General features: G+C 40.5%; 1 protein-coding gene and 1 non-coding gene across 5 annotated transcripts in view; both read right to left on the bottom strand.

The window, feature by feature from the left end:
• Positions 1-15,086, bottom strand: part of LOC118525368 (histone-arginine methyltransferase CARM1-like) — a 283,358-nt gene that overhangs the window by 124,932 nt on the left and 143,340 nt on the right. The window lies entirely within an intron of this gene.
• LOC118525375 (U4 spliceosomal RNA) lies at positions 8,265-8,409 on the bottom strand. The gene has a single exon (XR_013444016.1). It is a non-coding gene; the product is annotated as a U4 spliceosomal RNA (small nuclear RNA).

The following is a 15,086-nucleotide window of genomic DNA, read 5'->3' as shown; positions in this document are numbered from 1 at the left end:
CTCAGGTCATGATCTTAGGATCACGAGATTGAGCCCTGTACTGGGCTCTGTGCTGGGTGTGGAGCCTGATTAAGGTTTTCTCTCTTCCTCTCCCTCCTACCTGACCCCCTCAACTCATGTGTGCACACATTCTCTCTCTCTAAAAAAAAAAAGAAAAAAAGAAAGAAAGAGACAAAATCCTTCCCCAAAACATTATAATAAAACTGTCAAAAATCAAAGAGAATTTTAAAAACAGGAAGAGAAAATAAGCTTGTAACTTGCAAGGGAACCCCAATTAGAGTATCAGTGGTTCTCTCAGCACAAAGCTTACAAGCCAGGAGAGAGTGGGATGATATATTTAAGGTGCTGAAAGAAAAAATTACCAACCAAGAATACCCTAACTGGCAAAGTTATCCTTCAGAAATAAAGAGAGAAATACTGTTCCAGACAGAGAAAAGCTGAGGAAGTTCATCACCACTACTAGACCTGCCTTATAAGAACTGTTGGAAGGATTTCTTTAAGATGAACTAAAAAGACACTAATTAGTACATGAAAACATATGAAAATATACAACACACTAATTCAGAAATACTGTGTTTCTGTAATATGGGGCTATGTTAACAACTTAACTCTAGTTTAAGTGTTAAAGGATAAGAGTATTTTTTTAAGGATAGGAGTATTAAAAATAACTATAGCTATAATAATTTGTTAATGAATACACAATATAAAATAGGAAAATTGAGATATCAAAACCAAAACATGGGGAAAGGGAGGTTATAGGGTACAGTTTTTGTGCTACTGAAGTTGTTAATGTAAAATAGACGTTATCTTTATAAGATGCTTTATGTAAGCCTCATGGTAATCATAAAGCCAAAACTTGCAGTAGATTCATAAAAGATAAAGAGAGGGGAATCAAAGTATACCACTATAAAAAATCATCAATTTATGAAGAAAGACATCAAGAGAGGAAGAAAGGAACAAGGGAACTATAAAACAGCCAGAAAATGGTTAATAAGATGGCATTAGTAAGTCCTTACCTATCAATAATTACTCTATCAATAATTACCCTAAATGTAAATGGATTAATTTCTTTTTTAAGGTTTCAAGTTTTTATTTAAATTCCAATTAGTTAACATATAATGTAATATTAGTTTCATAAATGGATTAATTTCTAATTAATTTTCAATTAAAAGGCAGAGAATGGCTGAATGGATAAGCATGTGCATGTACACACACACACAAACACAAGACCCAAATATATGCTGATTATAAGAGACTCACTTCAGCTTTAAGGACACAAACAGGCTCAGAGTGAAGGGACATAAAAAGACATTCCATGCAAATGGAAACCAAGAGAGCAGGGTATCTATAGTTATATCAGAAAAAGTAAACTTTAAGCCCAAAACTGTTACAACAGACAAAGAAGGTCATTATATAATGATAAAGAGGTCAATTCATCAAGAAGATATAAAAATCATAAAAATATATGCACCCAACATTGGAGCACCTAAATATATTAAGCAAATACTAGCAGATCTGAGGGGAGAAATAGACAAAAATACAATGATGGTAGGGGACTTTAATTCCCTACTTCGATACCCACCCAGATAATCAATAAGGAAACACTGGACTTAAACTATACTTCAGATCAAATGGACATAATAGAGATCTACAGAACATCTTATCCAATAGCAGCAGAATATACATGCTTCTCAAATACCTATGGAACATTCTCCACAATAGAGCATATGATATGTCATAAAACAAGTCTTGGCATATTTAAAAAGTCTCAAATCATACCAGTATCTTTTCTGAACACAACAGTAGGAAACAAAACCAGTAACAGGAGGAAAGGTGGAAAATTCACAAATACATGGAAATTAAACAACACCCTCCTAAACAACCAATAGGTCAAAGAAGAAATAAAATGAATTGATACATATGAAAATAGAAATAAAACATACCAAAACCTATGGGATATAGAAAAAGCAGTTCTAAGAGGGAAATTCTAATGTTAAATGACACAAAGGAAAGATCTCAAATAACCTAATTTTATATCTCAAGGAAGACCAAAATAAGTCCAAAGTTAGAACAACAACAAAAAAATAACAAAGATCTGAGCAGATATAAGTGAAATAGAGACAAGAAAAAAAAAAAAAGAATACATTAATGAAACTAAGAGTTGGATTTTTTAAAACAACAACAACAACAAAAAAAAATCGGCAAAACTTTAGCTAGATTAGCTTTAAAAAATATGACTCAAATAAGTATTGTCAGATATGAAAGACGAGGAAGGAAAGGTTACATAGTAGAAGCTAGTCTATTTTTTATATTTTTGTAACAATTGCTTTTTTCATGGGGGGACAAAGGGGCTAGTATTTGTAGTCTTAACAAGTCCAGTAGTTTTTTATGAATCTCTTCAGATTATAAATAACACCTAAAAACTTTGCAACATTTACAAGACTTTTTAAAAGACGCTGTATGCACTTGGTTTGCTTTTAAAATAAATAAATAAAAACATAAGAAGGTCAGCTGGCTTAGGAGGTTAACTTCATTCAGGGGAGGGACGCTGATCATGATAGATTTGATTTTTTACAGACTCTATTCTGGTGTCTTGTTTGGGTACCTCCAAAGAAAGTCATTTGGGGTTGCACTTTAAATCTACACCTGCGAAGTTTTTTGTTATTCACATAGATCCATACATGGGGGATGTTGGACTGTACCTTGGGTGGCCCATCACCTCATACCCCGAGAGGCCCGGCTTGTTGTTGTCCCAGTGTTCTGTGGTTTTGCAGGAAGAGCTGACAGGGCAAAACTAAAGTCAACCTTCAGAATGGGAGAAGATATTTGCAAATGACATATCCAATAAGGGTTAGTATCCAAAATCTATAAAGAGCTTATCAAACTCAACACCCAAAAAACAAATAATCCAGTTAAGAAATGGGTAGAAGACATGAACAGACATTTTTCCAAAGGAGACATACAGATGGCCAACAGACATTTTTCCAAAGGAGACATACAGACACATGAAAAGATGCTCAACATCACTCATCATCAGGGAAATACAAATCAAAACCACGATGAGATAGTACCTCACACCTCTCAGAATGACTAAACTGAACAAGAGAGGAAGCAACAGATGCTGGTGAGGATGCAGAAAAAGAGAAACCTGCTTACCCTGTTGGTGAGAATGCAACCAATGCAGCCACTCTGGAAAACAGTATGGAGGTTCCTCAAAAGGTTAAAAATAGAGTTACCCTATGATCCAGCTGTTGCACTACTAGGTATTTACCCAAAGGATACAAAAATACCAATTTAAAGGAACACATGCACCCTGATGTTTAGAGCAGCATTATCAAGAATAGCCAAATTATGGAAAGAGCCCCAATGTCCAACAACTGATGAATGGATAAAGAACATGTGATATATATATGCAATGGAATATTACTCAACCATAAAAAAGAATGAAATCTTGCCATTTGCAATGATGTGGATGGAGCCGGGGTGTATTATGCTAAGCAAAATAAATCAGAGAAAGAGAAAAACCATGTGATTTCACTCATATTGGAATTGAAGAAATGAAACAGATGAATATAGGCAGGAAAAAGAGAGAGAAGCAAACCATAAAACAGACTCTTTTAACAATAGAGAACAAACTGAGGGTTGATGGAGGGAGATGGGCCAAATGGGTGACGAGTATTAAGGAGGGCACTTGTGATGGTCACTGTTATATGTTATATGTAAGTGATGAATCACTAATTTCTACTCCTGAAACTAATATTACACTACATGTTAACTAATTAGAGTTTAAATAAAAACCTGAAATTAAAAAAAAAAAAAATGAAAGAGGAGACATTAAAACCAATACCACAGAAAAGCAAAAGATTAAGAGATTATGCTCTGCACTGTGCTTTTTCTACTTTGTCATTCTTGTACCTTATGTTGACTACAAAGCAAGGGTGTATACTTGTCCTTTACAACTTCTCTGAATGTTTTGTTAATAAGAATGTTATTCATAATTAAGGAAAATGATAGTTTCCCAAGACATGAAATTGTAGCATACTTAGTTGTTATTATATTTTAGGTTGTATCTTTCTTAGAAGTCTCTTGCATATATGAAAGGAGGGGAACAAATTATAATAATCATTTTGAGTATGTATTTCCTTACCAAAGATCTTTTCCATTTTCATGCACAGGAAAATATGCAGGAGACTTTTTGAAATCATATAACAATAATTTGAAAGGGATTTTAAGTTTGTGGTTTAAAGAAGTAGCATATTTGGTTAAGATGGAATGTGCAACTCCATATAATTTTTTGTGTGTCTATCATTCAGTCCTATTACTATTTCCTTTAATTAAAATCTGAAAACATAAAAAAAGAGAATACTATTAGCGATTTTATATGCCAACAAAATGGATAGCCTAGAAGAAATTTCTAGAAACATTACAAACTACCAAAACTGAATCAAGAGAATTAATTAGAAAATCTGAAAAGACCAATAATGACTAAAGAGATTGAATTAGTATTTAAAAACTCCCCAAGAGGGATGGGGTGGCTGGGTGATAGACATTGGGGAGGGTATGTGCTATGGTGAGCACTGTGAATTGTGTAAGACTGTTGAATCACAGACCTGTTCCTCTGAAGCAAATAATAATACATTACATGTTAAAAAAAAAAAAAAAGAAGAAGAAGATAGGAGCAAGGGAAAAATGAAGGGGGGGAAATCAGAGAGGGAGATGAACAATGAGAGACTATGGCCTCTGAGAAACAAACTGGGGGTTCTAGAGGGGAGGGGGGTGGGGGGATGGGTTAGCCTGGTGATGCGTATTAAGGAGGGCACATACTGAATGGAGCACTGGGTGTTATATGCAAACAATGAATCATGGAACGCTACATCAAAAACTAATGATGTAATGTATGGTGATTAACATAACAAAAAAAATATTTTCTGACAAAAAAAATAAATAAAATTAAAAAAATTAAAACTCCCTAAAAAAGAAAAGCCCAAGACCAGATGGTTCCTCTGGTGAATGCTACCAAACATTTAAAGAAAAATTAATACCAATCCTTCCCAAACCCTTCCAAAATGTTAAAGAAGAGGGAAAACGCCAAACTCATTCCGCAAGTTTAGCCTTACCCTGACACCAAGGCCAGGTAAGGACACTACAAGAAAACTATAGTCTGTTATCTTTGATAAACACAGATGCAAAAATCTTCAACACAATATTACCAAAACTAAATTTAACAACACATTATGATGATACATCGCTGGGACTCAAAGATAGCTTGACATATGCAAATCAATAAATGTGATACACCATGTGAACAGAATGAAAGATAAAGGTCAGATGGTCATCTCAGCAGATGCTGAAAAAGCATTTAACAAAATACAACATCCTTTCATGGTGAAAGCTTTCAACAAATTGGATCTAGAAAGACCATATCTCAACTTAATAAAGACTATATATAACAAGCCCAAAGGTTACATCATACTCAAAGGTGAAAGTTTGAAAGTTTTCCTATAAGATCAGTAACAAGACGTGGCGTCCAGTCTCACCACTTATTCAACATGGTACTGGATGTCCTAGCCAGAGCAATTAAGGGGAAAAAAAGATCCAAATCAGAAAGGAAAAAGTAAAACTCATGGTTTGCAGTGTTAGATCAGGCTGGAGATTATTTTATTCTGCAAAAGGAAAATGAGTGGACACAGGTGTGAATTTTATCCAAGTGGCATGAAAACTACTACAAAGCAATGCATTGTTACACACAAAATGATGCAGGATAATTTGTATTCAAAGATCCCAGAAGGCGGATTGCTACGTATTCCTTCCATCAGGGAAGGCTGCTTAGCGGAGGTGACAGGTGAGCCAAGGTAGGAGCTATGTGAACCGGTAAAGAGGAAGGAGGAGGGTAATAGCCTGGAGCAAAGCTCACAGCGGGTCAGTCTTTGAGTGGACATGCAGGTGGGGAAGTGGCCTGGTTTTCCTGAGTAGAAAGGCCAAGACATGGAGTTACAGAGAAAAGTAAAGCTGAACAGAAGGGCCACTTGGTGATGTAATGTTCAATGCGAAGTTGGATTTGTCATGTTTGCAACGGAGCCTGTCATCTTTGCCACATGTCTGGTGACAATGTTAGCAATTTTCTTTGCATTGAGCTTTGGTCCTGCTGTGGATATCAGAGCTGACTTCTTGATCAGTTCCATTGAAATTCGTTAGCTTGCCCCTAACCTGCATGAAAGAAAGAAGTCTGCTTCTGGTCTTTCACCATTGACCAGCACAGGAACTGGCACACTGTTGGGACCAGTCACTACTAAAATAAAATTCACCTATTTAGGAATTAAATGACTTAATATATGTAAAGTCTTAGAAGAGTGCGTAGCACAAAAGCAGCTCTACTGTTCTTCTCCCCTCCTGCTCTTCCACTTCATCCCCCTCCTTCTTTATGAGTATGGCAGCATCATCCAGAGTATACATCATAGCCTCAGGGAGTCCTGTCCACTGGGCCAGGGTAGCCAAGTATCACCATGCAGGTTGTGCACTGCACAAAATATTCACAGAGACTATGAAGAGAATAGTGTTGTATGGAATTGTTTTATACAGCAGCCCTGCACAGGCAAGCTTTCCATGTCATACCCAACTTGGAAGTTCCTTTCATACTTGAAAATTCTAGAATAACCTCAAAAACCCTTCCCACTGTCACAGCAGAAGGCAGATCAAAGAGTGGACAGTGCAGAAAGAAATCATAACAGTGCAAAAATGAGAGAAGAAATCCCCAAGGTAACTGGCAGCTGCAGCAAGCATTTTTAAGTATAGCAGAAGAAAAGAGTTTGCAAAAAGAAAGAATGGGAAGATCACTACTTTAAACGCTTGAACTTAAGTAACTGCAGTTGAAGACAGAGAGAAAGCTTTGCAACTGGTATAAAATACCTGATTCAAGAGTCTAAGAGGTCAGCTTGTATGGAACAGAACAGCACAGGATACAGGACACAAAAGGACTCATGAGTGATGTAGATTCAGGAAAACTTCAGGAAGCAAACTGGGAAGAGCCAGGACTGTTGCTAAGGGACTTACCTATGCTTTCTGAAGGTAAGATGGACTATTAGTATCACTACTTACTATTCTAGTCTCAAAAGTGTGCCTGTGATATACACATTACATAAAAGAAAACCATTTAGAAACTGTATGTCATTAAAACCATATGGAGGTTCTAATCTTTCACAAGTCACTTTGCTATCTTTTGTCTTTAAAGGCTGAGTTAAAGCAATTGACTGAGAGGTCGTATCCAAGTAATAAGCCCAGTTAGGATTCTAGCTCATGGCCAGATTGGGCAGAACAAGTAATTTTACAAAGAGGTAAAGGTATGATTGGTTTTTAAGTGGAAGTTAAAATAATACAAACAACGTGAAAGCATCGATTACTATACAGCTCACCTTGCTTGCAAATGACTTCTCACAAATTTGCACATTTCATTATAATGACTTCCAGTTAATAGAAATTCACCAATGTCAAGGTGATCTCTGCCAGAAGCTCAACTGCGCAACATGACAAAGGATGGAAAGTGGAATCTCCACCTCTGTGGCTTCAGGGGGAGTGTGAGCAGATGGAAGAGCGGTGGTGCCGGCAAAGGTGACAGGGGAGCTGGGCTGCAATGCCACAGGGGATCCCAGAGGTGGGTGGATTGGCCTCACCATGGTGGTCCAAGGCCGGTCAGCTCTTTCTTTGAGCAAACACACAGAGCATTCCAAAACCTCCAGAAGCAACACTGTGAACCTGGGGATGACAGACTGTCCCTGCTGTGTCTCTGTTACAGCTATGATCACTCTGTCATGTGTGTGACAGTGACTGAGGCACCCAGCCACCTCCCTGCTGGACTCGCAGCCCCTGGAGAGTGCAGCCCTGTCTGGTTCACTTTCAGATCTCCCGTGGTGACTAGCCCAGCCGTGGGCGCATCGTGGATGCTTACAGTGCACGGGGCTACATACATCCACTAACCTCATCTAATCAACCACCATTCCTCTGCAGCACATACTGGGATTATCTCCGAACCTTAGGAGATGAAGGAACCACTCTCAAATTATATAGCTGATTGGTGATAGGCTTTGAGCCAAAACAAACAAACAAAAAATCATACTTTTATTTACCACACTGCCCTGTCTCTAGATCAGGGTTGGGCAAACGATGACCCACAGGCCAAATCCGGCCTCTGGCATGGTTCTGTATAGCCCACAAGCTAAGAATATTTTTTATATTTTCACACATTTTTTTTTAAATCAAAGCAAGAATAGTTTGCGACAAATGAAAATTATATAAAATTCAAATTTCAGTGTCCATAAATTAAATTTTATTGGAGTACAGCCACACCCATTCTTTTAGCAATAATCGCACCTCGGATAAACCTCATTGGCTACGATACTGCCACTGCGCAGAGCTCACACCCATTCTTTATGGCTGTGCCTAGAAGGTCAGAGTGGAGTGGCTGTGACAAAGGCCACATGGCCCGTGGAACCTGAAATATTTACCGGACGGCCCTTTATGGAAAAAGTGTACTCATCCCATCTCTCGATACACAGCTAAGAAGCAGACATGCTTCTGTGCCCAGCTGCGCAGGCAGATTGGCACAAAAGGTCAGAGAAATCAGAGTGATGAGTATCGGGTCAGCTAGGAAGCCCCACCATCCCATCTGAAGGTTGTGCCTACAACCTGGCCACACCTGGAACCAGTGAGGCAGGTACAAAGCGCCTGGCTCAGCTCCGTCTGCTAGCAGAGGAGCTGCTGCTAATGGTCATTCTGAAGGTCAATGAGGATGCTCGATAAACCACTGATTGATTTGGCCACCTTGCAAGTAATAAGGATATTACGGATGACAGAGCTCTGCAGATGATATGAAAATCACATTTAGCCTTGAGTCAGCAACCCCCTCTCCTGCTGAGCTTTCTGCAGAGATGCCAACAAGTTGCAGAACTGACAGATTTGAGTATCACCACCCTCTGCTAGGGATGCTAATTGACTACTGACAGAGCCAGGAGGCAAACAGCAGGAAGGAAGAGTGGCAAGCCAGATGCCCACACAATCCTGTACCTGCAGGACAAGAGGGGCCTGGGTGAGCCTTCTCTACGCACAGCCAGGAGAACCCAGCTGAAGCAGCCAGGAAGCACTAAAAGCAAGAAGCCAGCCCAGGGGCAGGGGGCTCAAGAGAAGGGAAGCCCCTATGTTTGACGGGTCTCCTGCCAGACGGTCAAGGCAAACGACACCCCTGCCCAAGTAGGAGCTGGAACAAAGTGGTCACCACACCAGTTCTTAGGAGCTACCCCATACCAATGGCAGTAGCTGTGCCCTGGGACTTCATAGTCACTCCTCTGCAGGACGGCTACCCTGAAAATGTGCAATAAGAGGAGGGAGGCAGCAGAAACCACATCCTTAGAAAACAGAGTGTTACAAAAAACAAAGCATAGGCTTTGGGGACAGAATCCCCAGGTTTCCATTTTCTCTCTGACACGACTCCTTCCCACATGATCCTTATCAGGTCACTTAATTTTCCAGATCCTTGGCAAATCCCTTTGTAAAATGAACTAACAGAGTTCATTTATGGGTTATGTATCCTGTGTGAGTCAGTATTAGGTTTATCTGCATATAACCAAAAAAAAAAAAAAAAACCCCATCAAACAAATAATAACGATTTAAATGAGGCAGTGATTTATTTATCACATAAAAGAAGTCCAGAATTCAGCAGTTCAGGGTTGCTGTAGCAGGTGCATTGTCATTCATACACAGGCACCACGTATCCTCCTATGATGCACTTAAAACACACTTTCCATCTTGAGGGTGCCTCACTGTACAAAGTGACTGCTGCAGTTCCAGCAATCATGTTTACATTCCAGGCAGCAAGAAGCAGAAAGGGGCAATGGATAAATGGCATCCTCCCTGTATGAAACAGCCCATGTTAAGAAGATTTCCCCAAAACCTAATCCAACAACTTCATCTCCATGGATATTCTATCCCATCTTCCTCCTCATTACCCTGAAATAATCAGTCTCTGCCTTCATTCTTCCCTCTAGGCCTGCACTGAGCAATACAACAGGCAGTAGCCACATGCAGCAACAGAGCCCTTCACATGTGGCCAGTTCAAATTCATATGTGCTGTTTAAGCGTGAAGTAAAATCTACGAGATTGTAAAAAAAAAAAAATACAAAAGAAAAAGAATGTGAAGTATCTCATTAACAATTTTCTGTACTGGTTTCATGTTTAAATTATAACGTTTTAGATTTCCTGGGTTAAACTATATTATTAAAGGTAATTTTACCTGTTTCTTTGGCTTTAAAAATGTGTTTACTAGAACATTTAAAATTCCAAAAGTGGAAAGAATTCTGGAGATAGATGTTGGTAATGTGGCACAATATGAATGTACTTAATACCACCAAACTACACTTAAAAATGGTGAAGTTGGTAAATTTTACATTATCTATATTTCTAATAAGATATGGAAAAATGTATATTTTAATTTAAATTGAATTAGCCAACATACAGTACATCATTAGTTTCAGATGTAGTGTTCAATAATTTATCAGTTGCATGTAACACCCAGTGCTCATCCCATCACGTTGGAAAAAATATGTTTAAAAAATTACATATTTGGCTCGCTTTTCTGGCTCATGTTCTATTTCTATTGGTGGGAACTGCTCTAGGGTAGAAGCTTCTGGAAGGAAGCAACCAGATCTCATTGATTTTTGTGTCTTGAGGCTGCAGGGTGCCTGTTTGCTAAGTGTTGGTTGGACAAACTCATACATGAGCTAACATATATATTTTTATTTAAAGATCTTATTTATTTATTTGACAGAGAGACAGCGAGAGAGGGAACACAGGCAGGGGGAGTGGGAGAGGGAGAGGGAGAAGCAGGCTTCCCACTGAGCAGGGAGCCTGATGCGGGGCTCGACCCCAGGACCCTGAGATCATGACCTGAGCTGAAGGCAGATGCTTAACGACTGAGCCACCCAGGCGCCCCTGGGCTAACATATCTGATCACAAGATGGCAAAGGCAGACGACAGGATGAGGGCCTGGCAGCACCAAAATGTGCCCCGTATGGAGCTTTGAGAAAAGTCTAGGAAGAAACAAGGTGGCCCCTGTTGTGAACGGGCTGGTACATAGCCCCATGGACCTGGGTTCAAATCCTAGGAAGCTGTTACTAACCAGTGAACGACCCTGACAAATGACCATCACCCTGAGCCTCAGTTTCTTCATCTGCAAACAGGGATGATGAGAGCACCCGCCTCACCATGTCGCAAGCAGAAATAAAGGGATTTGGTTGGCACCGTCCCTGAAGCGTAATGAACGATCAATAAATGTTAGATTTTTTTTTTTTTTTAGGAGCTTTTACGGGCCTGTCGTGAAGGAAAAGCAATTTTTTAAAAGTTGCCCGAAGCCAACCCGCATTAAGTCATTTCCCTGCTGAATATTAGAACAATTTTTAATCCGAGATGACAAAAATAATTTGAGCTGGCAGATGGCGTAGTGTTGTCGCGCACTTTGGTGCTTGGACTTGAATGGATTATACATAAATACCAAACTCTCACCTCACTTGGGAAAGCACCTGACTGCAAGACCTGCTCTGCGGTCCGTGGTCCCACGGCGGCCCCACCCCCCCCACCCCCGGGGGCCAGGAGCGCAGGCAGGCGACCCGCCACGCCCGCTGAATCCACAGGACACGGTACACTTTCAACGCTCCCTTGTCAAATCGCAGGGCCTCAGGACAGCATCGGCTTCGCAGCTACGCTACACATCCGTCTGCGGTCAGTGCAGGGCCTTTCCTTCAGGTTACTCCCACTCAAGGGCCCAGGTGAGAAAGTGCCCAAGATCGTGGGCGCAAAAAACAGGAAATAACGATTCCCACACAGAAGACAGAAACGACGCCTCTTTTGCGCACATGCGCTGGCGGACGCGAGTCACGTGTCCATGCCGCACGTGAAGGGAGCGCTGGCGGACGCGAGTCACGTGTCCATGCCGCACGTGAAGGGAGCGCTGGCGGACGCGAGTCACGTGTCCATGCCGCACGTGAAGGGAGCGCTGGCGGACGCGAGTCACGTGTCCATGCCGCACGTGAAGGGAGCGCTGGCGGACGCGAGTCACGTGTCCATGCCGCACGTGAAGGGAGCGCGGCAGCGGGATCCTGCCCCGCGGCCTGAGGAGTGAGGGCAGCGTGAATCCTGCGGACGGCCACTGCCTGAGGAGGTGGTCTTCCAATGGCAGAGATGTATACGATGCCCCCCAGCGCCCCAAAATCAAACTCTGGGATTCTAACAAAATCCCCCTCCATTTCATATCAACACAAAGCAATGAAATGCAAACTGAAATGATGTACTATTAAAAAAAAATTTTTTTTATTGGGGCGCCTGGGTGGCTCAGTTGTTAAGCGTCTGCCTTCGGCTCAGGTCATGATCCTGGGGTCCTGGGATCGAGCCCCGCATTGGGCCCCCTGCTCAGCGGGAAGCCTGCTTCTCCCTCTCCTTCTCCCCTTGCTTGTGTTCCCTTTCTCGCTGTGTCTCTCTCTGTCGTAAATAAAAAAAAAAAAAATTTTTTTTATTAAGTAATCTCTGTGACCAACGTGGGGCTCGAACTCATGACCCGGAAGTCAAGAGTCACCTGCTCTACTGACTGAGCCAGCCAGGCACCCCTGATGCACTTTTTTTTTTTTTAATTTTTTATTGTTATGTTAATCCCCATACATTACATCATTAGTTTTAGATGTAGTGTTCCATGATTCATTGTTTGTGCATAACACCCAGTGCTCCATGCAGAACGTGCCCTCCTCAATACCCATCGCCAGGCTAACCCATCCTCCCACCCCCCTCCCCTCTAGAACCCTCAGTTTGTTTTTCAGAGTCCATCGTCTCTCATGGTTCTTCTCCCCCTCCGATTTCCCCCCCTTCACTCTTCCCCTCCTGCTACATTCTTCTTCTTCTTTTTTTCTTTCTTAACATATATTGCATTATTTGTTTCAGAGGTACAGATCTGAGATTCAACAGTCTCCTGATGCACTATTTTTTAGGACAGCTGAATTACTAAAATGCACAGCATTCAATGTTCTTAAGGTTTCAGTGAAACGATACGCTGAAACACCACTGGAGTCACCATAAACCACAAGGTGTGTTTTGGATAGTATCAGAGCAAGAAACAAAAATTCATATCCTCTGGCACATTTGTTCAACTTCTGGAGATTGAGCTGAACGAAACCATTCAAAAGCTATAGGCCCAAAGACATTTGTTTATAATACGAAAAATGTTGCTACTACTAATTAGAATAGCAAAATTATCTATAATTCAAAAAACAGAAATAATTTAAATGTCCTACTGTAGAAAACCACTTAAATAGCTTATAGGAACTCATTTGTGGAATATTATTTATATATTTTCAACGATGCTTATAAAGTCTAACAAACATGGAAATATATTTATGACAGTGTGACATGAAAATCGCAGGGTACAAAATAATATGGAAATAATAATCACAATCATTTAGAAATGGATACAAAACAAAAATGCTGCAAATAAATAAGCCAAGATGCTAACGGCATAATAATGAAAAATAAACTTTAAAGTGGAATCTGAGCAAACAAAAATTATCTTCAGTTCAGAGGGGTTCTGGGAAGTGGCTGCTTGGACAGAAGTTACATTTGGAAAATGGTCTCTCCATGAGAGCAGGGGTCTATAATAGTGCAAGTTCACACTAGGTGCTCAAAAACATGTATAAATAAACAGAGTCATAAAGATGACTCAAGAAAAGAGAGAAAAAGCAATAAATGAATGTCAAATTGAGAACACGAAGAGGAAGGGATCATTTCTCTTGAGAACCCTGGCTAGGTCACATTAAGCACTAATAATAGAAATGGTTTTCCAGCCCAGAAAGAACAATCTCCCAGGATCAGTTCTGCGAGGGCAAGAAGGTTCTAGCAGCCATGGAAACTCTTATTTCTTCCTTGATGTCACCACTCAGGAGTCTCCTTTACTGTTCCTTCCTTCTCCCCCTCAACCACTCCGTCCTTGGGAGTTACTCTCACACCCCCAGGACTGGTCTAGGAAAAAGTATAAGTTGGAACACCTGCTTGTTATAAAAAGAAGATATTTTTCTTCAGTCACAGAAAATATAATAGTGATCTTACCTTCACTCTGTGATCTGCCCTGCTCTTTCATTTCAGACATCCTCTGTAAACTCTTATTATTTAATGAAATTCCCAGGAAAGCCTAATTCTAGGTTTCCCTATGGAATATGGACCTTACTTAATTATGCAAGACTGCCATATATGGTTGCACTGGATATGCAGTGCACAACCCAGGAGCTATATTATTTATCAAAAACATCATAGACTTGGGGCGTCTGGGTGGCTCAGTCGTTAACATCTGCCTTCTGCTCAAATCATGATCCCAGGGTCCTGGGATGGAGCTCTGCAGAGCAGGGAGCCTGCTTCTCCCTCTCCCTCTGCTGCTCCCCCTACATGTGCTCTCTCTCTCTCTCTCTCTGTCAAATAAATAAATAAAATCTTTTAAAAGAAAATCATAGACTTATTTATTTACTACAATTCTTTAGCCAAGGACAGTAAATTGTCTTGTTTTCTAATAAAATCAGTATATCATGATCACTTTCCAGCAGATGAAAGAAAAATTGTCTTAAGGAAGGAGCTTATATTCCCCTAGCTTAGACAAAGTGTTTTGTGGACTATGGTGGCTCTGAAGTCTGCTCAATGAGCACAAACATTAGTCCCTGCCTTTTCCTCCACAGCCTACCTGCAAAAGGGGTGGCACACTCAAATACTTCATGGGTCAGACAGGTTACGTAAATAGGTGAAGCAGACCACATGTGTGCATCTTTAGAAAGTACTGGTGGTTAAGAAACTGGAATGGAGAGTAGAGACCTAGGGTAAATGCCTTCAAGTTTAATTTAAAACAGTCATCCGGTAGGCTAAATATAACTCATCTGGTAAACTCATCTGTCCGGTCAACAGTTCACAATTTCTGGTTCTTGGTCAAATCAGTGATGGGAAAAAGGGACAGAAAGCAGCTTATTTGTTGAAATTTAATCTTCCTTATTGCCAGCAGTCAAACCCACAGAAATTTCAAA

The sequence above is a fragment of the Halichoerus grypus genome, chromosome 14 (assembly GCF_964656455.1).
Source record: "Halichoerus grypus chromosome 14, mHalGry1.hap1.1, whole genome shotgun sequence".
Lineage (NCBI taxonomy): Eukaryota > Metazoa > Chordata > Mammalia > Carnivora > Phocidae > Halichoerus > Halichoerus grypus.
This window is presented reverse-complemented; position numbering and strand designations above follow the sequence as displayed.